The sequence below is a fragment of the Biomphalaria glabrata genome, chromosome 16 (genome assembly GCF_947242115.1).
Source record: "Biomphalaria glabrata chromosome 16, xgBioGlab47.1, whole genome shotgun sequence".
In the NCBI taxonomy this organism is placed as follows: Eukaryota; Metazoa; Mollusca; class Gastropoda; family Planorbidae; genus Biomphalaria; species Biomphalaria glabrata.
In genome coordinates, this window is record NC_074726.1 from 11,329,291 (window position 1) to 11,353,131 (window position 23,841).

The following is a 23,841-nucleotide window of genomic DNA, read 5'->3' on the forward strand; positions in this document are numbered from 1 at the left end:
CTCCCTTACTGAACATATTTTCACCCCATGAATATTCCAAATAATTAAATCTATCTCACCCTGATCTACAACACAAGCTTCCACTGTCCCCTTACGGTGTGTCTATACTAACTTTAGCAATCGGTAATTGTACAATATTCCCATTAAACATAACACACTTCCTAGATTCGCCTGTATATTCATGGTCTTCCACTAAATTCTTATTCACTCCAATAATAGTGCTCCCAGTATCCCTGATGGTCTTGCCTGCCTTGTTCCCTACGAATGTCTGAAAAATCTCCAATGTTCCAGTATCAGATGACAATGATAAGCCTTGCTCTATTCTACCTTTCTCCCAGTCCTTTCTTTCCTGTCTGTTTCCTTGATATCTTCCGTTGCGGCTATCATTTTGTCTTTCATATGTACCACTTCTATACTGTCTATCCTGTGTCTCCCTTGTTCTGTGAGAGTTATTCTGCGTCTCACATGTTCTGTTAAAGGCAACTATCTCTTCTATATCACTGCCTCTAGATAGTTTCTTCTCGGGATGTGCCACTTTATAAGCCCTTATCAGTCTTACTATGTCTTCTATGGATTTCGGTTTCCTCTCCAACAGAAATATTTTTAATTCCTCCTGACACTCGTAAATCACTTTGTCCAGCATGAGAAATGTCTTAAGACTGTCAAAGGTTTTTTCTACCTCAGCGGTTTCTATCCAGTTATCGAAATGGCTGCTCATTTTGTCCAAGAAGGTCTGCGGGTCATCCTCTGGTTCTATCTCACAATTAACAAACTGTTGGCGATAGAAAGCTTCTGTTTTCCCGAAAGTTCTAAGTAGTTGTTCTTTCACAATGCTGTAGTTACCCTGGTTCATACATATTTTTGACGGCACCTCCGCTGTAAATGATCTCGACAATAAGAATGTCCATTTGTCTTCAGGGTACTCCAGTTCTCTCATTTCTATCTCGAACTTCTTCAAAAAAATGTCTATGTCCATTTGGTCTTCGTTGAATATCAAACCTTTATATTTTGCCAATTTATTCCCTGTAGAGTCACTCTTTCTTTTATCATTCTCTTTTCCTTGGTCTGTTTTTAACTTTTTCTCTGCTGTCTCTTTTTCAAATGCTAATCTTTCTCTTTCAATGGCAACCAATTCATTTTTCTTTTCCCTCTTCATATTGGATGAGACTCTTTAGACATGAAAACGACAAATCACAGTTTATAAATACTTTAATCTTTATTAATACTGAAAACACTTTCTTGTTCATATTCCTCCATTTTTATTCTTCCTTCCTTTCAACACGCAATCGCACCATTTCACATTCACACTAAGATGCGCACGTAACAGTTTGTTTTAGATTTTATATCGAAAAGAGAATTTTTATCGTCAAAATCATCTGTTGGGGGTTTTCCACCTCAAAATGCTCTGTAGGGTGATCTTAAACTCAAAACCATCTGGAGGGGTTTTAAACTTTAAACAAACGCCATCTGTAGAAGAGGGGTTTAAACTCAAAACCCCCGATTGGATTGGCTACGCTCAAATAATTTTAGTGTGTAATTTGCTTTTTTTTTTAAATATTGAATAGGTATTTTTTAGCATTAAACCCCACTGAATAGGGGTTTAAACTCAAAACTCCTTTTGGCAACGCTATTAGCATTTAGGGTGCGTAATTCGCTTTTTTTCTTACACTGAAGATGTATTTTTTAGCCTCAAACCCCCATGGCGGGGGGTTTAAACTCAAAACCCCTTTGGCTGCCCTCATAGTTTTTAGAGTGAGTAATTTGCTTTATTTATATTGAAGAGGTACTTTTTAGCTTCAAACTCCACTGGAGGGGAGTTTAAACTCAAAACCCCTTTGACTACACTCATAACATTTTGAGTGTATAATTTGCTCTTTTTTTATTATTAAAGAGGTATCTTTTACCTTCAAACCCCGCTGAAGTGGGGTTTAAACTCAAAACTAAGTCAAAACCCATTTAGCTACGCTCATAACATTTTGAGTGCGTAATTAGCTTTTTTTTTATATTGAAGAGGGGGTTTATCGTAAAATTTTGGAGGGGGTTTTAAAATCAAAATCTCCCTTAACTGTGCTCTTGGAATTAGGGGATTTTCGTTTGCATTTTTTTTTGTTTTGTTTTATAGAAGAGGGGGTTAACTGCAAAAACCCCCAAGTAGGGGGTTTTAAACTCAAAACCCCTGGTAGGGGTTTTTAAACTCAAACCCCCCTGGTAGGGGGTTTTAAACTCAAAACCCCATTGGTTGTGCTTAGGCAAGTGATGGTTTAGTATTAAAACCTTACCTAAAATAAACACAATCAAAGCAAAAAATCATTAACTAAATTCCTTGAAAAGGGGGGGGGGGATTTCATTTCGGGGGGGGGGGGGGTTGAACCCCAACCCCCCCCCCCGGCTACGCCCATGCTGCATCCTAAAACCATGTAAGAGCTGGAATGTGAAGAAGAATGTCAGCACTGTGCATGATAAGCGTTCATCGCCAGCTTGTTCAATGCAACTAGACTTACTTAATCCTGTGCACTCCCAGGGGAGCATAGGGCCGCAACCACACCTCTCCACCGAACTCGGTTCTGAGCAGCTTTCTTTATTTGCTCCCATGTCATTCCAGTACCCTCTGATAACTGACTCCTTCCAGGTTTGCTTGGGTCTGCCCACTTTCCTCTTTCCTTTGTGGGTTCAAGTCTAGTGCCTGCCTTGCAACATTGGTAGCTGGTTTTCGCAGGGTGTGTCCTATCCAGCTCCATTTTCGTTTTGTGATGTCTTGGGCTATGGGCTTTTGTCTAGTTCTCTCCCACAAATCGATAGTAGTTATCTTTTCTGGCCACCTAATTTCTAATATCCGGCGTAGGCATCTGTTAACAAAGGTCTGGAGCTTTTCCATATTTGTTTTAGTGACTCTCCAAGTTTCTGGGCCGTATAGAAGGACAGACTTAAGTAGAAATACTAGTTAAATTGTTGACAGTTTTGCAGCTACAGTCGACGTTTGCAGTTTTTTTTTTTTTTCAATTGTAGGAAAGGATGGGCAGCACAGATAAAAGCTTAACAACGTGTAGATAATAGAATAGTTTGTTCAAATCCTTTTTTTTTCCATTTCATAAAACAATATACATATATATATTCCCGATCCAAACATTCCCAAAGGGATGAAGAGGAGGTGCATCTGTTTTTTTTTTCTGTAATATTCTTTATTATAAAAAAGTTAATGCTACGTCTTAGGCAATTGGTGGCAACTTGCACCCCCCCCCCCCTTGCAAAAAATCCTGCAGGCGACTATACAAATCGGAGTTTACAACCTAGCCTAACAGAAGAATACAGAATGGATTCTCATAATAAATATAATTTGTCATTAAAATACAACAGTGAATACTTTTGCTGTAGTAGAAAATAACAAATATAACCAAAATTTTAAAAAGCGAAGCAGTTTCCTAATGCATGTAGGTCTAGGTCTAGATTTAATTTTTAGGAAACATTTTTTGTTTCAATTCATTTGTAGGAAACAATTTAGAAATTCGTCTTAGCACGATAGGAACTTTTATTTCCCTTGTTTCCGCAATAAATTATATTATCCTATAAGAACTATCTATGCAATAACATTCTACTGACCCAGCTGTTACCTACATAGTTAGCCACATCTTACAAATACGAAGACGATATTTTGCAGGAAAAAATGTTCCTTTTGATAAACAATTTAGACGAAAAAATAATGACGCCGTACAGCAATTAAAACATTTTTGAGAACTATAACAATTATAACAAAATGGTAATTAAATAAATAAATTACATACATTTTTATTTTTATAAATAATTATAAAAATATAATATGTTTGTAGAAAAATATTAAAAGGTAATGAAATAATATAAATCTGCCAATTATTTTAAATGAACTCAACTACGGGAAGACATTTTTTATTGAAATAACTATTTGACTTTGCCAGGATGGGAGCATAGACTTAATAAGGTCTAAAGCTATTTGAGATCTGGGTCCCTTTGTAACCAACATTTCCTAAATCACGGCAGGGTACAGAGGACCTAGAAAGAAGCTAATGTTACTCCCCTGTTTAAAAAAGGAGAAAAAGGTTTTATCCAGGGAACTAGAGACCTGTATCACTCACCAGCATTACATGTAAAATACTAGAACAAATAATATGTAGTAGCGTCACAAAACACATAGATAAACATCATGTCCTCACTCTAACATAACTTTAGGAAATAAAGGTCACGTGGCGAAACTCAACAAATAAGATTAATCGAGGATTTTTCAAAGGGATTCGAAAGTAGTGAGCCAATAGATGCAATTTTATAAGATTTTTCTAAGTCGTTCGACAAAGTTCGCCACAATAGCCTGCTTAAAAAAAACTAAAATACTTTGGCATTAATGGTTCTTTACATCAATGGATGCTGGATTTCCTAATAGAAGAGAACACACTGTAATGGCTCCAAATGAACACCAATAATAGTAAACTCAGGTGTACCTCAAGATACAGTCTTAGCCCCCCCCCCTACTGTTTCTAATTTACATAAATGACCTACCAAATTGGATTAGTTCAGGTACAAAAGTCGGTTTATTTGAAGACGATTGTATAATATATAGAACAATAAAAACAACACAAGATACTGACATTTTACAAAAAAAGTAATAGAAAAACTACAGAAATGGAAATCAAATTGGAGCATGTCTTTCAACACTGAAAAATACCAGTAACAAAACAACTAAAACAAATAAAAACTACTTATTTTATTCATGATAAAACCAGTTACACAGACTAAAATTAAAAACTCAAAATATCTAGGTGTAATAATAAAATCCAAAGTTATCATGAAATCCCCGTATTGATGAAATTATTTTTAAAATACAAGCCAAACATTAGGGTTTACTCAAAGACATTTTTTTTTACCAATCAAACAAGAACATAAAACTAAAATGTTATTTAACCTTTCATAAGCAAATATATGCATCCTCTGTTAGGGATCTCTCAACTCAAGAACACATAAAGAAACTAGAACAAATACAAAATAGAACAGTGAGATTTATAACAAACATATATTTAGATTTAATTAGAGTAACGCCATTAGTAAAATCACTCAACTTAGAGATACTTCAAGGCAGAAGATATAAAACCAAAGTAGATATAATACATAAAATATAATGTGCTTTATCCTTGTGCCTTTGTTACGCCGGTAACCAAATGTTTGGTCTGTTTCAAACATTTCACATGTTTTGAATGAAACGGGTGTGAATGTAGTTTATAATTATCCATTTCTGATGCACAAATTGTAAGACAAATCTTCTCATTAGTTATAAGATTATTATTATTATCATTATTATTATTGTTACGTTATTATGTTGTGTTTTAGTATTGTAAGTAATGGCTTATGTATTATTGCTACTTTACGATTTAGTCTTCTGTCCTGAAGTGTCTCTAAATTTAGAGAATTTACTACTAATGATCTTACTGTTGTAGTTAAATCTGAATAATTAGTAGATGTAAGTCTAATGTCTAAGTGTAATAACTAATTAAACTAGCTTATTAAAAAAATAGAAATTATACAGTGCTTTTCTTTTGTGACGGTACGCACCGGTACGGCGTACCGGCACCTTTTTGAATGTGGGGAAAAAGTATTCCTTTTCTTATATTTTAACGTTTATTATTGATTTATTAGTAGTTAAAAGTTACACAGTCCATCACTTAGTACCGGCACCTATTTTTTTTTAAATAAAAAAAGCACTGAATTTATATATTCTATAATTGTTTGACATTTCAAAAACAAAACCACTTCAAATGTTTCTGTCAAATACAAAACAGAGTTACGCAGAACTTGTAAGCTAGCCTCTTAAATATAAAAATCTTTTTATGGGTAATACTTGCTTCGATACATTGCAAAGATAAACAGTTTGTACCTGTGTAGGCGTATGATGATGTCATCCCGAGTGGCTTAATAAAAAAAACGTAATACGAAGTATTAGGAGTTAAGTACAAGAAATCAAATAGATCAAAGCCTGCGATCGATGGGTGCAGACGATGTAAATCTTGGCTGACGATTAATGAAGTGTGAGACGATATAGGTTAGAGTGCCAGATGACACCGATGTCATGATGTTACGATGACATTGTGTTGATCAGACAATGTGTTTCAAATGCACATTTTATTCAAACGACATTTCAAAGATTCTTTTACAATAGCGTGATGCCGGAGAGACGATTTCAAAGATTCTTTTACAATAGCGTGATGCCGGAGAGACGATTTCAAAGATTCTTTTACAATAGCGTGATGCCGGAGAGACGATTTCAAAGATTCTTTTACAATAGCGTGATGCCGGAGAGACGATTTCAAAGATTCTTTTACAATAGCGTGATGCCGGAGAGACGATTTCAAAGATTCTTTTACAATAGCGTGATGCCGGAGAGACGATTTCAAAGATTCTTTTACAATAGCGTGATGCCGGAGAGACGATTTCAAAGATTCTTTTACAATAGCGTGATGCCGGAGAGACTATTTCAAAGATTCTTTTACAATAGCGTGATGCCGGAGAGACGATTTCAAAGATTCTTTTACAATAGCGTGATGCCGGAGAGACGATTTCAAAGATTCTTTTACAATAGCGTGATGCCGGAGAGACGATTTCAAAGATTCTTTTACAATAGCGTGATGCCGGAGAGACGATTTCAAAGATTCTTTTACAATAGCGTGATGCCGGAGAGACGATTTCAAAGATTCTTTTACAATAGCGTGATGCCGGAGAGACGATTTCAAAGATTCTTTTACAATAGCGTGATGCCGGAGAGACGATTTCAAAGATTCTTTTACAATAGCGTGATGCCGGAGAGACGATTTCAAAGATTCTTTTACAATAGCGTGATGCCGGAGAGACGATTTCAAAGATTCTGCATTCTTTTACAATAGCGTGATGCCGGAGAGACGATTTCAAAGATTCTGCATTCTTTTACAATAGCGTGATGCCGGAGAGACGATTTCAAAGATTCTTTTACAATAGCGTGATGCCGGAGAGACGATTTCAAAGATTCTTTTACAATAGCGTGATGCCGGAGAGACGATTTCAAAGATTCTTTTACAATAGCGTGATGCCGGAGAGACGATTTCAAAGATTCTGCATTCTTTTACAATAGCGTGATGCCGGAGAGACGATTTTAAAGATTCTGCATTCTTTTACAATAGCGTGATGCCGGAGAGACGATTTCAAAGATTCTTTTACAATAGCGTGATGCCGGAGAGACGATTTCAAAGATTCTTTTACAATAGCGTGATGCCGGAGAGACGATTTCAAAGATTCTTTTACAATAGCGTGATGCCGGAGAGACGATTTCAAAGATTCTTTTACAATAGCGTGATGCCGGAGAGACTATTTCAAAGATTCTTTTACAATAGCGTGATGCCGGAGAGACGATTTCAAAGATTCTTTTACAATAGCGTGATGCCGGAGAGACTATTTCAAAGATTCTTTTACAATAGCGTGATGCCGGAGAGACGATTTCAAAGATTCTTTTACAATAGCGTGATGCCGGAGAGACTATTTCAAAGATTCTTTTACAATAGCGTGATGCCGGAGAGACGATTTCAAAGATTCTTTTACAATAGCGTGATGCCGGAGAGACTATTTCAAAGATTCTGCATTCTTTTACAATAGCGTGATGCCGGAGAGACGATTTCAAAGTAAAAATTCAAAACTGAAATCTTGTTTGAAATAAATACAAAGCTTTCATTCTGGAACTAGGAATCCCTTGAATAATGTACACACTACAATTCACTACATGAATGTGCACGACAATTGAATTTCAATTCTTGTTACTCTGGTCGTCTCTCTCTCTCCTCCAGACTTAATATCCAAGACTTTAATTCCTACCTCTTGCCCCCTTTAAGTAACATCTCAAATATTTTTAGAGCTTATGAAAAACCAGTTATCGTTTAAATAGACTTTTCATTACTGGTCAGCTACATACAGCCATAACCTTGCACTGCAAATAATCTAAACTTAGCCGCTGTACGTTACGTGACAGAGTGTCTATGCCGTCTTTACTTACTTCTTTACTTAATTACTTCTTTACTTACTTTTTTACTTAATTACTTCTTTATTTACTTTTTTACTTAATTACTTCTTTATTTACTTTTTTACTTAATTACTTCTTTACTTACTTTTCCAACGTATGTCGCCATGTCGTCTAACCATAAGGGTAGAAAGGACGCCGTCATCACTGGGATTCGAACTCTAGAAATATACTTTATACAGTCTGGCATTTCTGTTCTGGTCACACTGGTTATTGAAATAAATGTGGCGGACAAATTAGTTGGAAGTACAACTTTTTGAACATGATATAGTTTATTCTCAGCCGCTCAGCGGCCCCCGAAAGGAGGAAAAAAGATTAGTTTTGTATGGTCTGTTTGTCTGTCCATGTTTATTAGATCTCAGAAACAAGAAAAAAAATTGAAATCCAATTTCGTGATATTTAAGATCCTACAAAACTCTATGCAACGGCTACTTTTTTTTTCTAGAACCAAACGTTTAATTTTTTAAAATTAACAATGCAAAGCTGTTGCTTTTTTTCATTAATAATACACCACTAAATATGAATAACTTCAGGGAGGTAAGTTTCTAGAAAAGTCCAAGGACTTGTTCATAGATAATTCTTGTTTCGTTCATAGATTCGCGAATTGGTACCAAAAAAAAAAGGCGTCTAAGGTCACGATGGAAAAAATATTATTGACTCATTATTAAATAAATTTTACATATAATCACTAACGTATTGAAGAAAATACTCATTCCAATGTTGTTTTTAGAAGAGATTTTCGATACGAACTTTCCCTTAGCAGGACGTGTTCAGAATGAAAACATTGAATGTTATAACGCGCAGTCTTCAGATATCCATCAAATACGCCTATTGGACAATCTAAATTAGGGCAAAATAGAGCACAGATCTAGATTTAGATGTAAGTTAATTAATAATTTGAAATCTATAAATTGTTAAGGTGATTGCTTAGGTACTGACAGCTTTGGGGGTGCAATAAGTCTACAGTAGGATTTCATGTGTAAGAACCGATCGGATTCGAATCCCATTCTCGTTCTACATCGGGATTCGAACATGAGCCACACATCCCACAATTGTGCACTAGCAAATAAAAAAACCGAAATAAATTTAATATTTGTTTTGCTAGCCACCTGGAACATGACATCAGACCACCGGGTCTTCTCCTTTTAGGCATACACTTGACATGACGCTCAAACAAAACACAGATCTCTCATTGATTTTAACCCAAACATTACTGATTCATACTTCTATATGAAGAGCTGAAAAAAAAACATAAATAAAACCTAAAAAGGAAAAACTTTGAAGAGCTTTAATCACTTTTAATACAGTGTTATAATAACATTAAGAATAATAATATTTGGGTCCAATAAAAATTCTTTCCTCGTGACAAACGCTTAAGTGATTGTTATTGTAATGGAACAAAGATTTTTATCGTCAAAACTTTCAGACCAAGCGAAGTCCATTAGTACATTTCCATTCCAAGCATTTTTCCCCCTTTTTCTCCTTATGAAAATATCAATAAACAAATTTTAATAAAAAAATAAGTTATAAGCGCATTTAGTCATCGTTTAATCACACGACAGAAAGACAGAAACAAAATGGATCAATTGTGAAGAAGTAAAATCACGGCGTCAGATTTTGTTCTCCAAATGTTTTTGAATGTTGGGAGGAGGAGAAGTCGGGCGACAAGTTTACTTTAAAAAAAAAAAAAGCCTTGGGGAGATATGTAGGAGGAACAATTATCGCGAAAGATCGTTACTTGGGGGCGCGACGGCCTGAAATAAGCTATATGGGGGTCGTTGTATTTCGTCGAACTTTGTCTTAATGGAGTCCTGATCAACCCTTGCATCAAGTCATGGGGAAAATATGTTTCCATTTGACTGGATGGACGCCCCCCCCCTTTTTTTTCCATTTACCTCCACGCTAATGTCTACCGCTGTGATTAGAAAAATCTCAACCACACCTCATTTTCCCCCACCCCCTTTCCCAACTCGTCACTTTCCTCCCACCCAGCCAGGGCGATATGATACATCACAGTAACATGCTTGGAAAACAAAATGCTCGAACTGTTTCTTGTTTCAAGTGTTTGTTTTCTTTTCATTGACTGGCAACATCGTTTGTTTTTTTGTTTTCTTTTTTTTTGTTGTTGTTGTTTATTCGATCGGAGCAATATTTTGTTCTAGATCTAGATCTAGCAGAAGTACAGCGTTACTCAGGAGCTACTGGCTAGGCATCTTACAACATCCTCCTCTTTGGGGGGCGATTAGTTAAGTCGACTTGTTCAAGGAATAATTGCTGTAATATATGGTGATCATACGATTCAGTCGTTTGTAACTACAAGGTAAGATAATATAGTATAGGAGCCTACTTTGTGATAATGTAATAATAATAATAATAATAATAATAGTAATAATAATCTTCACTGTCCGTGTGGAAATTTGTCTTACAGTTTGTGCATTACACCAAACAAAAAAACATAACTATAAGAAACCAAAGTGTACATTCACACCAGACTCACTAGTAATGTACATGTAACAAAGTTTATATCAGATTGTTCTCATTAAATGATTTGATTGCCAGTAATCAATTAACAGTAATAAGTAATCAATGTCATTTATACAGCACTTGAACATTGATTAGCCTTAATGTGCTGTACAGTTTGATATTGAACTGTTGGGTCATTTCCTTCATTTTGATCTTGCTTGTACTTGTTTCACATGGTGTGATACAATAGCTTCATAGACCTTTGTATTATCGAAATGTGCAAAATAAACATCATTCAAATAGAAGGAGTTTGATTATTTTGGCAAAGCCAATAGGTGATTATCTTTTTAAAAAAAATGCAGAAGTGTGCATTTGTAGTTCGTCCTATTTGAGTCTCGTTATCGTAAATTAAAATATTGAATTAGATTAATGTGTACATGTCACGCCCTGCAATAGTAATACATTATTTCTAATCACCTTGAGAAAACTTTTAGATCTTCGTAATTATAGATAATTGTATTGTATAGATTCACAACATCAGACAAGAACATAACTGATAGACAATGAACATTTCTAATAATGTCTTACCCTCCTCTCTCTCTCTCTCTCTCTCTCTCTCTCTCTCTCTCTCTCTCTAAATATTAGTTTATATTTTAATTTATTGATCAATGTAAAAAATAATTTTCACCAAGAGTGTACTTATAGAGAGCTCTTGTTTTTCCCTAAGTAAATGTGTATTAAACCTGACATATTTTACAAACTAGTTGACATTTTCCTTTTGTGGTAATATGTTTTTCCAGCGCAGAAGTCAAGAGTTTTCTCGTGAAAGCTAGAATCCAGTTAAACTCCTGGAGGTTGGTATTATTGGCCACTTCAGTCTAGAAGAATTCCTTAAGATTGTACATTGCGCAATTCACAAATGGCAAGCCCTTTTTTTTTACAAAGCTTATATACAGTCACTCTGTCTCTCTGTCTGTCTGGTAAAAAGTATGTGTACAAGTGATTTCTCACACACCCATTCTCGAATCAAGTTGAAATTTCACACACTTATTCATTGACATAGATAAGACATGAATAAATAATTTAAAAAGTCCCCAATTAGAAAATCAATTAATTATAGGTAATTTTTTATTTGTTTAATAACAACAAGGGAAATTAATATTTCAGTATTCACAGATATATCCAAATTTGTTAGGTTTAGTCCCCTAAGTAATATTTAACGCTCTTTCTCTTTCACGCTATCTCCGATCAAGTTGATACTTTAAACAATTATTTATTGTACCTAACAAAATATGAATGAATAAACAAAAAAAAAAAACACAATTAGTCAATTAATTATTGACAATTTATTATTTTGTTTGATATAGAATAAGGGAAATAACTTGTAGATTATTGGTAGAAATGGTTTTAAGGACCAAGTTCTTCCCCTTTAGATGAACTTAGTTAGTTTATTATTATTATTTTTTATTTTGCTTGCTTTTTTTCTTTGTTTTTTTTTCCAGTGTATAGAATATGAAAGTGAAAGAGAAAAAAAAATAGTGAAGTTTTCCTTGCAGATCGTGCGATCTATGGAATAGATATGTAAGGGTCAACTTTTTCTGTGACCCACGGTTAACGAGGGTGTCATGTGTCCAGCACAACGACCAACTGCCTTTACTTTTCCCTTAGCCAATGTCAGATACCCATTAGAGCTGGGTGGACTCAGGTGAGTCCAAAGATCCCGAATTTAAACATCTCTGTCTTCACCAGGATTCGAACCTGGGGCCCCCAGTTTGGGAGCCAAGCGCTTTACCACTCAGCCACCGTGCCTTTAATAAACATTATGATAAATTGTGTGCACTTTTCAGCCTTGAAGAATCTTTGTTTCCATAGTGTGTCTCTTCTAGCAAAACGTTATTTTTTTAAATTATTTAGTTGGCAATATCAAGGCCGGCTTTAGGCATAGGCAAACTAGGCAGCCACCTAGGGCCTCCTATAGGTGGGGACCTCACACAGGACTAACAAAAAATTTAGATTAACAAATTGCGAAACTCAAACATAGCAGAACTCAGTGACTCGTCTACTAGCCTAGTTCTATGTTTCTTACACGGAACGATACGGGAATTGCGCTATATGAATTATTTTATTTGTTAATTTAGTTATAGATTGAGAAAGGTTTTAATTCCTTACGTAATTTTATTTTTCCGTTTTTTTAATTATTCTGTTGGTTTTTTTTTTTTTGGTTGGGGGGGAGGATCACCTAATTTCATTAAGCCTAGGGCTTCTATTTACCTTAGGACGTCGCCTGGCAAGAAGATATTTTAAATTTGGCGTCATTGACGTTGTTGATTTTGTCAATATATTTCGAAATCTTTACATTCTTTTCATTTTCTAACGTATTATTTTCAGAATCCATTATTCCGCCACCACCTTTCTTTATATCACTTTGTTTCCTTTTTCTCTTCAACTGTATGTTAAATTGCCTAAAGGGGATCTTATTTGTCAATGTGTAAACAAAGAGCAGATTACTGTGATTTATTTTGTTTTGCATGACTAAAACACCCTAGTTATGATTACAAAGTTTATTTCAACTCACTATGTCTGTTTGTCTGTCTGTCTGTCTGTGTGGTCAAAAGATTGTACACTTTATTTCTCCCACACCAAATCTCGGATCAAGCTGAAATTTTGCACAATTATTTCTTTATCTGACAACACAAAAATCAATTAATAAAAAAAGAATTAGTTAATTAATTATTGATAATTAATTATTTTGTTTGGTATCTCAAACAAGTGGAAAGAATGTGTACTTGACTGAAGTGGTGATATACACTGAATTGTAAAATGTAAAATGTTTTACTTATTTCGGATGTTCCTTCAGAGTTGAAGATAATTACTTCCTAGTCCAAACCTCCCGCAGGACGGCGGGGGATGGGAGCGGGCAGGGCTTGAACCCGGGACCATCGATAAGTCCGAACGACAGTCCAGCGTGCAAACCGCACAACCAGGCAGCCATCCAAATTAAAGTGAATATATGGATCAAATCAATTAGTGACTTGTCTTCAAGTCCGACGATTAGTGAGGAATGCAGTAGTTCCCGTGGCTGCGCAGCCCCAGCTGTGACCTACATATTTTGTCACAACCAGGGCAAGCATAACCATTGTCCGCAGGTGGTCTATTTAGATTTTCTTTTCGCCGTCTGCGTCTGTCCTCGGCAGCGTATTTTCTTTTGGTCTCAAATGTGTATCCCGCGGCCTTCGTGAGTGACCAGCTGTCTCGTTCCGATGCCGCATGCAACAAGGTGCTTTCTTCTCTTCTATGTCAAGTTGACGCCTAAGCTGGTCTTTGAAGCGTTTCCGTGGAGCGCCTTTATTACGTCGACCACCATTTAGCTCACCAAAAAAGACTGCCTTTGGCATACGTTCGTCTCCCATACGGGATACGTGCCCTACCCAGCGTAGCTGTCGGACCATAAGAAGTCCCTCTATACTGTCCATACTGTCCAAACGTCCTGTTGGGAATGGCATCGGGATAGAATTCAAAATCGGGGCCATCGTGATATCAGTCAGGACACAAAAACGAATACAACTCGACCAAGCCGCTACACATAGCTCGTCTTTCGTGGTCGAAGATGAGCACATTTCTCATTTCCTAAGAACTCGAAAATGGCTCTAAAGTCCTAACCACGCTTTAAAAAGCCGGCCACACACACGGCATGGGTAAGTTGGGTCTAACTGCAGATAAGCCTGCTTCTTCTCTCAGCCCTTTGTTGGCTCTACGTTCTTTCATGCTAGTACCTCTGTCAACTGGGCAATCGGGCTCCTTGAGCAGCTAGATCTTTATTCTTCTAACCACTAACCTGATCATGCGGCTCTTCTCAAGTATTGCTACCTGTAATGCGGCTTTCAAGAGTTGGCCACTCTTAAACTTTTCATAATAAACCATTATAAGCTCGAATTATCTATGTTTTAAGCATTTTTGAGATTTTTCGAAAACAAATCTGGAAAATAGAAGTATTTTTTTAAAATCACTTACAGTTCTATGTATAGGGGATCAACACAGGGAGAAAACAATAATGCTCTTGTCCGTGTACTAGACCTTGTCGTATGAAATGATCGCTTTTAATGGAGCGGTTTTCCCCTTAGGCTATGAACACAGACACTACACGTGTATATGACTGCATTTAGGTCAATATGTTACGACCTGATAGCTAAAACTTGTAACGCTATGGATTGGTTAGTGGAGTGTTTCCGCAAAGGTCGAGCGGCCTGCGCTTGAAACTGTCTACTGATGGTCCCGAGTTTGAACCCTGCCGACTGTTCTCCGGGAAGGTTTAGGCCAGAATGTAATATGATTCATTTCTCAATTGAGGAACTCTCCATCCTTGTGAAATTAGAAATTGTCGGCAAGATGGTGTCCGACAGTAGCAATATATTTTAAATTTTAATATCACTGCCTGGTATAGCGATGTGAACATTAAAAATAAAATAAACTTCATAGAATCCTAAATGCTGCTGGTAAAGTCATTGGCCAAAAACAAACCCCATTTGGCAGCTGTTTGAGACAAACATTCATAAAAAGGCTAAAAAGATTCTAGATATAAAAAATCACCCTTTGGGTCAGGATTTTCTGATTTTAGCAAAGACAAACAGACACAAAAACTCTTTTGTTCCCCTGACAATCAAATCATTAAATAGAAACTATCTGATATAAACTTTTCACATGTAAATTATGAGTGAGTCTGGGGTGAATGTATATTTTGGTTTTCTATAGTTATAATCTTTTGTTTGGTGTAATGCACACATTTTAAGACAAATTTCCTTATGGATAATAAAGATTAATATTATTATTATTAACCAAAATACGAATTGTCGGCAAGATGGTGTCAAGACAGTACTAAGTAAAGTTTAACAAAATATAAATTGTCAGCAAGATGGTGATGTGTGCATGGTCAATTGCTAAGTGCTCTATAGTTTTTTAGTTGCTCGTGTTGGTCATTGCATAACCATACTGGAACACGAAGTGGGCGGTTACTTAAGTTGGTAGGTTTGGCGGCATCCTACTGTGCGTCCTTATAGTTTGCACCATGTGTGGTGGAGTGGCAAGGTCCCCTTGGCTACCTATCTAGGAGGCTCTAGTTCGAATCCTGACTCAGGTAGAGTGATATTCGCTGGGAGCCGTAAGGTCCCCACTCTCCCCCAACTGGTCAACAAGGGAAATTGGACCATAGCGCTTGAGTATATTATAAGAGTAAAAGTTGCTCTATAAAAAAGCAATTTTTTTTAAAGGTGTATAATATTACTAGACTTTGTTGTAATTTCTGCTAATTTTGGAATTACGCTACAGATTCTAATGGTAAGCGAGATAAAATAAATTGACATTTAAAAAAAAAAAAATTTATATTTTTTTTTTGTTACTAACTCCCCTGTTGTCAACACTTTATGCATCTATGTTATATACATTTACAAATAATTACATCTCTGCCATAGTTTGTCTTTCTCTGTATTTTATATTTTTAAAAAATTAAAGTTTAATTTATGAATAAAAACTGTTTACATATTTAAAGTTTATAACAAAGTTTTTCGCTATCAGAAGAAGAAAAAAAATAGTCGTACCACTTGAACTTAAATTTGATATCAGATATTCACAAGATCTTTTGTAGTTTTTAAGAGCTAAAGGACTGACAGATGGACAGGCACTAAACGAAAATCGGCTTTACGCCTTAAGGAAGCTAACATAAGAGTCGACCACCTAACAAGGTGTTCTATCTGTCTTTAAGTGTGTATAGTATTAGCAAAGTAGGTACATAGAGTTAGTCTTTCAATAACTCAAAAGTCGTTAACACATTTCAAATTACATTACAACGGTATTGACACGGGTGTGTGGAGTGGGGACATTAGTAAATGAGCGGTACAAAACTTTCGCGAGTCCTTACGTGACATAAAATTAGTAAATACTTGAATAAAGATTTTCATTGGCGTTTGGTGGATTGAAATTAAAAACATTGTTTTACGGAATTTATTATTATTTTATTTCCGTTATAAAATCGGTTCATATGTGTGAGTTTTTTTTTACTACAAGCCAAGAGTTCTATCCTGAGGAGAAAAAAAATCACGACATTGGAAGATAAACATGATAGCAATAATTGACTCAATTAGATGTATCTATTTATTTGTTAATTTTTACTCAATAACATTGGCTTTATTTTTCGGTTATTTTAGACATGTGTGTGTCTTTGTTTAACACTTTGACAAGTAATTCTTTTTGTTTGTTTAATAGTAACCGATGAATAATACAATTATGTAAGAGTGTATGAACTAACAAAGCTAAAATATTGTTTCAAAACTTCCAATCAAATACTTTGTTTCAAAATAGGCCAGCACATATGTTTCATTTGTCATAATTTTAATTAATGAATTAACAAATGAATATTCACGTATAGCCAGAGTGCAAGCTTCAGTAAAATCACTAAATTTAGAAACCTTGCAATCCCATTGGGTTCTATAAGAGGTTCCTCCATTCTGAATGAAAAATTCGCAACATGTATAACATTTTACATCTGAACCTGCTCATGTTAGCCAATATCAACTGAACGAAACATTTTAGCAGGTTATAGGTCAAGATCTAGTCACGTGGATATTCTTCATCCTCACCTATCCCTTGGTCTGCCGACCGCCTTTCTCCATTTCTTTCTGCCTTTGATTTGATAAGAATCTACCATTCTTAATAGCTCTTTATGCTGTTTTTCTACCTTACACAAAACACAAAATTATACAGATTCTGTATGAACATAATAAAGTTGTGGCACAGCGAAGACACTTAGACAGTCATAAGTAAAATGAGCTGTACACCTAAAAGGCACTCTGACACATGTATTCAGATTACTCTTTTATTTCTGCAAGTCGGACTAGAGTTACCCCACGTAACTTTCGGTGACAGAGAGCGCGGCTCAGAAAAAAAAAAGAGGGTGGGGGGAAGAACAAGTCATCTTTCTCTTTACATTCTCTAATTGACTACATTTATGTGTGTATTTTTTACACGCGTCAATATCTGATGTCATTAAAATAGTTGCATGTTTTTTTTTTCCTGTAGCTTTGTTTTGATTTTGCCCCGTCGAATCGCCCTTCGTTTCCTAACCATAGCCTCCGCTTCACATATATGTCATGGAGTAAAAAGTTCTTTCAATGTAGTCGAAATTCCTGCGTATGGTAATTGTTTATTTCTGGAAAAATGGCATCGACGCAACAGTTGCTCGCGAAATTCGCAAGATGGCTGTAAGCTTTGTTTGCAAACATTGGGATAACTATGGCGACGCCCTGTCCGTTGTTCTTACTCACGGAAGCTCATTCATACACTCTGCTCGACAATACCCTGCCTACATGAATACTTCCGGCGTTTATGGTAGCGAGGCTGAAATTGTGGCGATGTCTCAAATACTTCCCGCTATTCACTTCCGAGAACGTCCGCATGACCCTCCTCGAGTTAACAATCCGTGTAAACCTCCCTCCATATCCCTGCTATTTAGAGGTCCTTTGGATCATGGCCACTATATATTCACCCGTCACTAAATAGCAGGGCTGGACTAAACCATTGCGGGGCTCTATGCGAAACAGATTGTGAGGGGCCCAGTTTGGGTAGGGATACGGCTAATAAGTGAAAATCAAGAGTTTGTATTAGAAAATAAATTCGTCTTTGCATTTTATTCATTCTTTACTACGCACAGAATTACTTTACAAGCCTTGCGTGTAGAGAAGTCATACAGTACATTTATATCATAAAAATTCTGTTTCCTACATAGATCACGCTCAATAGCAAGAATTACCAAATGTTTCAATCTATCTACGTGAATTGTTGACCTCAAGTAATTCTTCATTAGTTTGAGGCGCGAAAAGCTTCTTTCATCAGATTCCACAATTACGTAATAATGCCTTTTTTTTCGCGCTTAGGATTGGCGTTTTCCATATTGAATGACACCCCAAAATGACAATTTTCGTATTTCTGGAGATTTGTATGAGTTTTCAAAAGATTTTAATATTGAAATGTAATATAAAATACTGTTTCTTTCTCCATATCCTTTCCACAGGGCCGGTCTTATATAATTGGAAGCCCTAAGCGAAGTGAATTTGGTGGCCCCAAATAAAAAATTAAGAGGGAAAAGATATAAGTTACGCAATTTAGTTCAAACTTCAGTCAGGCTGGTGGACTTCAACAATAACATTGGACACAAGTTTAGTTTTAAATGGTTGAGAGTCCTGTTCGAGGCCCCCACCAATCGGAGGCCCAAGATGGCTGCATAGTTTGTCTATGCCAAAGACAGGACTTTCACCTGCTTTAACTTTAAACATTCTCTCTCTCTCTCTCTCTCTCTAGCTGTTCTGTTTACGTACTCTTTCTATATATTTCTCTCTCTCTCTCTCTCGCTCTTTCTCTCTTACAACCATACACATACATATTAACATGATAGTTTTCCTTTTAAAAACACACGCACACATACACACAAACCTACGATCACATCGCTGGAAGTCGAAGCGTTTGATTTGAAAAGAAAAAGTGAAGGGAATATTTTGTGGGTTGTTTTTTTTTGTGTGTGTGTCCCGTAAAGTCGACCCGCCATGAATGAACTGTACAGTAACCTCTGAGTGATTCGCGGCGATCTGGACAATTCATTGCGGTCTCAATCACATCCAAGGTAAGGCAACTCTTTCATAAATCAAAACACGCTTGATCTTTTTTTCTCGTGTCTTCATTCAAAAGTCGCCATGATTTACGCAAAGAAGAAAAAAAAAAAAGAGTCCTTAACCGAGTAGATAAAATACCTTTGTAGTGATCACTGTGGCACCCCTAACCTAATCCTTCTCTGTTTCTTTCACTATAAAGATCAGCCATGTTTGTGAATGTGCAATATATATAACTGAGTTTATGAACTTGATGTGGCTATAGAGGATTATAGTCTCTGCCGAGTTCTTGATGTGTTCAGGTCGATAAAACAAATGGTGAGCGCTACGGTGGGTAAGTGTGAAAACGAGGCTTTGATTTCATGATACTTGACTGTCATATTATCGTCTTTATTTTGGTTACATTTTGGCATAACTAACACAAAAATGATTTGCATATCACAATTCACAATCACAATTCAATTGAGAAGATCATTAAATTTTTAAAAAAATTATTTGCTTACTGTGTCAGATAATTAACTATAGCTCATCTTTAGTTATAATAATAATAATAATAATAATAAGTACCAGAGAATGAATATTAGTTCGTTTTTCACATAATAGTAATAATAGTAATAATAATAATAATATTGAGGCCTATTTCGAGTGATAAAACGATGAATTTTAATCGCCCTGATCTTAGTTTATTGACGAAAAAGAACAAAAAAACCTACCATCATTGACATGGCCGTACCACTATCCCATAATATAAGGAAAACTGAAATGGAAAAACAAAAGAAAATATGGAAACCTTAGCTTGGAGATTAAGCGGTTATGGAAGTTGTCTAAAATACCAGTAGACCCCACTGTTATATCAACCTAGGGGATAAAAACATCTGACCTCACATATACCTTCTAGGCCCCTTAACATCCCTAAGAAGATTCTCGTTGTCAAAGGGCGGTACTGCTGCAGACCTGCCACAACACTCCAAAATTCCTCAGTGGATACTGCTAAAGGAGCTACAATGGATTATGTTTCTCTTTAACGAATCTCGACCCTGGGAGTACCATAGAATAAATATTAATTATTTTTTAACATAACAATAATATTAATGGAATTTGTTTTCCTTTTTTAAACTTGACCCTGGCAGTGCCAGAGAATGAAAATCAACAATAATAATAATAATAATAATGCGTTGCCAGACAATGAATATTCATTCGTTTCTAACATAATAATAATAATAATAACAACATAAACAGCTTACAAGTACGATTTACAAGCTCAATTTGCAAACTAGACTTCATCATAGTTACTGTGTTAAAGAAACCTTGGGAAATTATTGTGGCCTATATATTGTTAAATTCCTCGGTTAAGGGCCCTTTACGTTAGGAATAATTGTCCGTATAATATTAATCAATAAAACATGTGGTATTTATTAATTATATGTGTTTCCTTAACGCATCAGACTCATTTTAACTAAATAAACGTTTTGCACTAAAACATATTTATGAGAAAATAATGTATGGCATGAGTTAATAAAGATAGCACTATGGCTTAGGACTTTTCCGGAAACAAAATGAAAGTTAAATGGGCTTTCAAACCGCCAAAGACGCAAAATAGAAAGGATGTTGTGTTTAATAGCCACACATCTGATGCCAAGATTTAACCTTAAACAAACTGAACGAAACTGAAGTTTTGTTGTAGGGGTACCTTGACAATGGACGCAGTAGATCCCTCCAGCTGTTATTAGCAGGATATCAAGAGATAGGCTGGTCCATTCTTTTTATGTTGTCCAGCCAGCTACCAATAATAAATGTTACATGTCGCTGATGAGAAATCACCAAAAAAAAAAAAAACCCAACAAAAACGTATATCTGTATCACACACTGTACCTTGGGTGGGCAAACTGAGTCCTGCTGGATTCATGCAACCCCGCCAGATATATTGTTATTTATTGCCATTTCTCTTAACGATATAACGCGCTGTTTTAAGACCAAAATGTGCCGAAACGAACTAAATACTAGTGTCTATAAAGTACCGATGTGCACCGAAGATTTTAGAACCACAATCACATTCAACGAAACTTGATCAAAACCTGGCGACATTGAACGAAACTAGAAGCCAACCAAACATCAAGAGGCCAAATTTCATCCGGTTGACTTCAGTCTATTAACTTGAACTTATAACCATTTCTTCCGGTAGAAAGGTATTGAACTCTGGTTGTAGTCAGCAACACAAAACTAGCCAGGACTCTATTACTGTTCTTTTCACATACAAGTAGAACCTTTTTTTTTTTAAAGCTGACATGTCTGAATCGAAATAGACCACCCATGAAAGTGTAACGTTTTGAAAAAGTCTCCTCGTGTTGATCATTGTGTTCAATAGTTTCAAAAATTAAATCCAATTTAGTGACAAGAACCTAAACATAAAGAAATAGAAATAAATTTGGTACTAAATTTTATTTCATTTATTTTTTATGTTCTTTCACTTTCTTTTCTGGCAAGGAGCAAAAAAGAAAATAAAAAAAGCGCTGTAATCTCATTGTCATGCCAGTTGGCCAGATTTGTCAAACACTTTATGTTCACTTTGGTAATTCTTTCGGCTAGTTATCATCTTGGCTCGGAGAGAAAATGGGAAAGAGAAAGTCTGTATGGGTGACCGGACCGTCAACACGGGGGTCCGCTTTGTACACAGTCCCGATTGTGAACGTCTTTCGGCGTTCTGTTCTTTTTGTGCACGGTTTAGCAGTCATACTTTGACTGCATCTTCCACTCTCTCTCTCTCTCGGTCCATCAGTGGAAGAGGGGGGAGGGGACGTCAATGTTTAAATAAGGGGGAGGGGGTATTTATTTTTTGCCCAAAGTGTCGAAGCGATGGCATTGTTTAGAACCATCTTAACAAGATGAGTGACAAAAGCGTGCAGGGGGTCTTCAAAAGAGCGTATCGCGGCTGTGTGGTTGGTTGAGGCGTAGAAGAGGTAGCTTAAAGAGGGAAGAGCTTCATAAAAATGTTTATTAGAACACGGGCGATGACTGCCTCTGACAGGGTATCATAGTTAGCATTTGGTCAGAGATAATACGTCCAACTGAGTCTATTGACAAATAGGCTACGGGAATCAAGAGATGAAAGAATCTGTGAGAATATAGGAAAGTTTAATTGTTCCATTTGCTTTCATTAACAAGGTTACAAAGACAGTTTGTGTGGAAACACAAACTCAAAATCGGCCCCCGAAATGGTCTACCCAGGCAGGTAAAAAGGCAGGTTACAATATTTTCAGAAAGAACATCAGAATAAAATTCTATCAAAGACAAATAACAGAGAAGAATAGAGAAAGAAGGTTGACAGATCTTGTGTGGTGCCCCAGCGGTCCAGCAGACCAAAAGATAGATGAAAGTGAATGTGAAGTTTGATGCAAACCTGGCCTAACTGATGTCTTATAATGAATATCTAATTGACCTAATTGTTTTGTAATCCTCAAGAAAAAAACATTTCCGTAAAAAAAATGTTTCCCTTTAATTAAGTGTTCAATGTGTATCGCGCAACTCGCTGTTCGTGCGATAATTTGAAAAAAAACTACTTATTAATTGTTGTTTTAAATTACGTCCATCTTATATGCATTTTTATGAAAAACTGCTTGCATACGTGATTTAAAAAATTAGATTTTTCGCTTTCTGAAAAGATAAAAGTAGCCGTTGAATCAGAACTTTGAATGGTCTAAAATATTACGATGTCGGATTTTCACTATCTTTTCTACTTTACGAGATCTAAACGGGACGGACTGACAGACAGACATTTCACACAAAACTAATTGCGTCTTTTTCCCATTTCGGGGACCGCTAAAAAATATACTCAGAATTTTCAATATTGTATATCAAGACTGAATATTGTCTAGTGTTAAGGCTTCCGCGCGGTGTTGATTCATGACAATCTGTCTAGTGTAGATCTGACTGGAAGTAACGCTGAACTCAACTAATTCAGTAACACCGGCGAAAGGCCGAAACAATCAAATATGTAGTCGACGCTGATGTTGTTCTATAACGATATTTAATAATCAAGAAGGGAATCGTCTGCTGTCAGCTATGTCCGTAAATCTGTATCTATTCTATTGTACTGAAGTCTTCTACTCTACACGAAGCGTCTTCCTTTTAGCGTCGCTTAGAGCGTTCTTATTTTTTAAAGATCTGTCACGTCACTTGTCGCTAATTAAAACTTTCCCCTTATTCCCGAAACAAATAACTAATTCCTAATCATGTCATAACACTAGATAAACAAGAGAGAGAGAGAGAGAGAGAGAGAGAGAGGGAGAGAGAGAGAACATGCTTTGGCTAAAATAATTATAAATAAATTTCTTTGCCTTTTTGAATTTGTACATGTGCTTTGTTTAACACATATCAGAATTATAACAAATCATTATTTGAAATAATCTATTGGTTTTAATTATGTTAAGCCCTCAAGGTATCTGAAAAGACCAAAGAGATTTAGTTCTAAATTGTTTTTAAATATCATAATTGTTAAAGAAGGTTTGGGAAACACGGCACTAGAGTTATGAAATATCCAATAGAAACACCTAATCGTCATTCAACAACAAATTGCAATCAGACAAGTCGTCTTCACTCCTATTTCTTCGTAACTCACGGGGTTTTGTTTTTACAGTCAGGGCATGATATAAATTTATATAGTTAATGCTACTT

The 23,841-nt window shown here is 35.9% G+C and overlaps 1 protein-coding gene across 3 annotated transcripts in view; it reads left to right on the forward strand.

Annotated features, from left to right (window-relative positions):
- Positions 1-23,841, forward strand: part of LOC106057252 (protein Wnt-1-like) — an 81,707-nt gene that overhangs the window by 15,540 nt on the left and 42,326 nt on the right. For 2 of the 3 annotated variants that reach the window (XM_013214366.2, XM_013214369.2), the window contains exon 1: positions 10,053-10,376. The exons of the other annotated variant lie outside the window; for it this stretch is intronic. The gene's annotated coding sequence lies outside the window, so the exon portion shown is untranslated. Of the gene's footprint in view, positions 1-10,052; positions 10,377-23,841 lie in introns of those variants that run through there. 3 annotated transcript variants of the gene reach the window in all.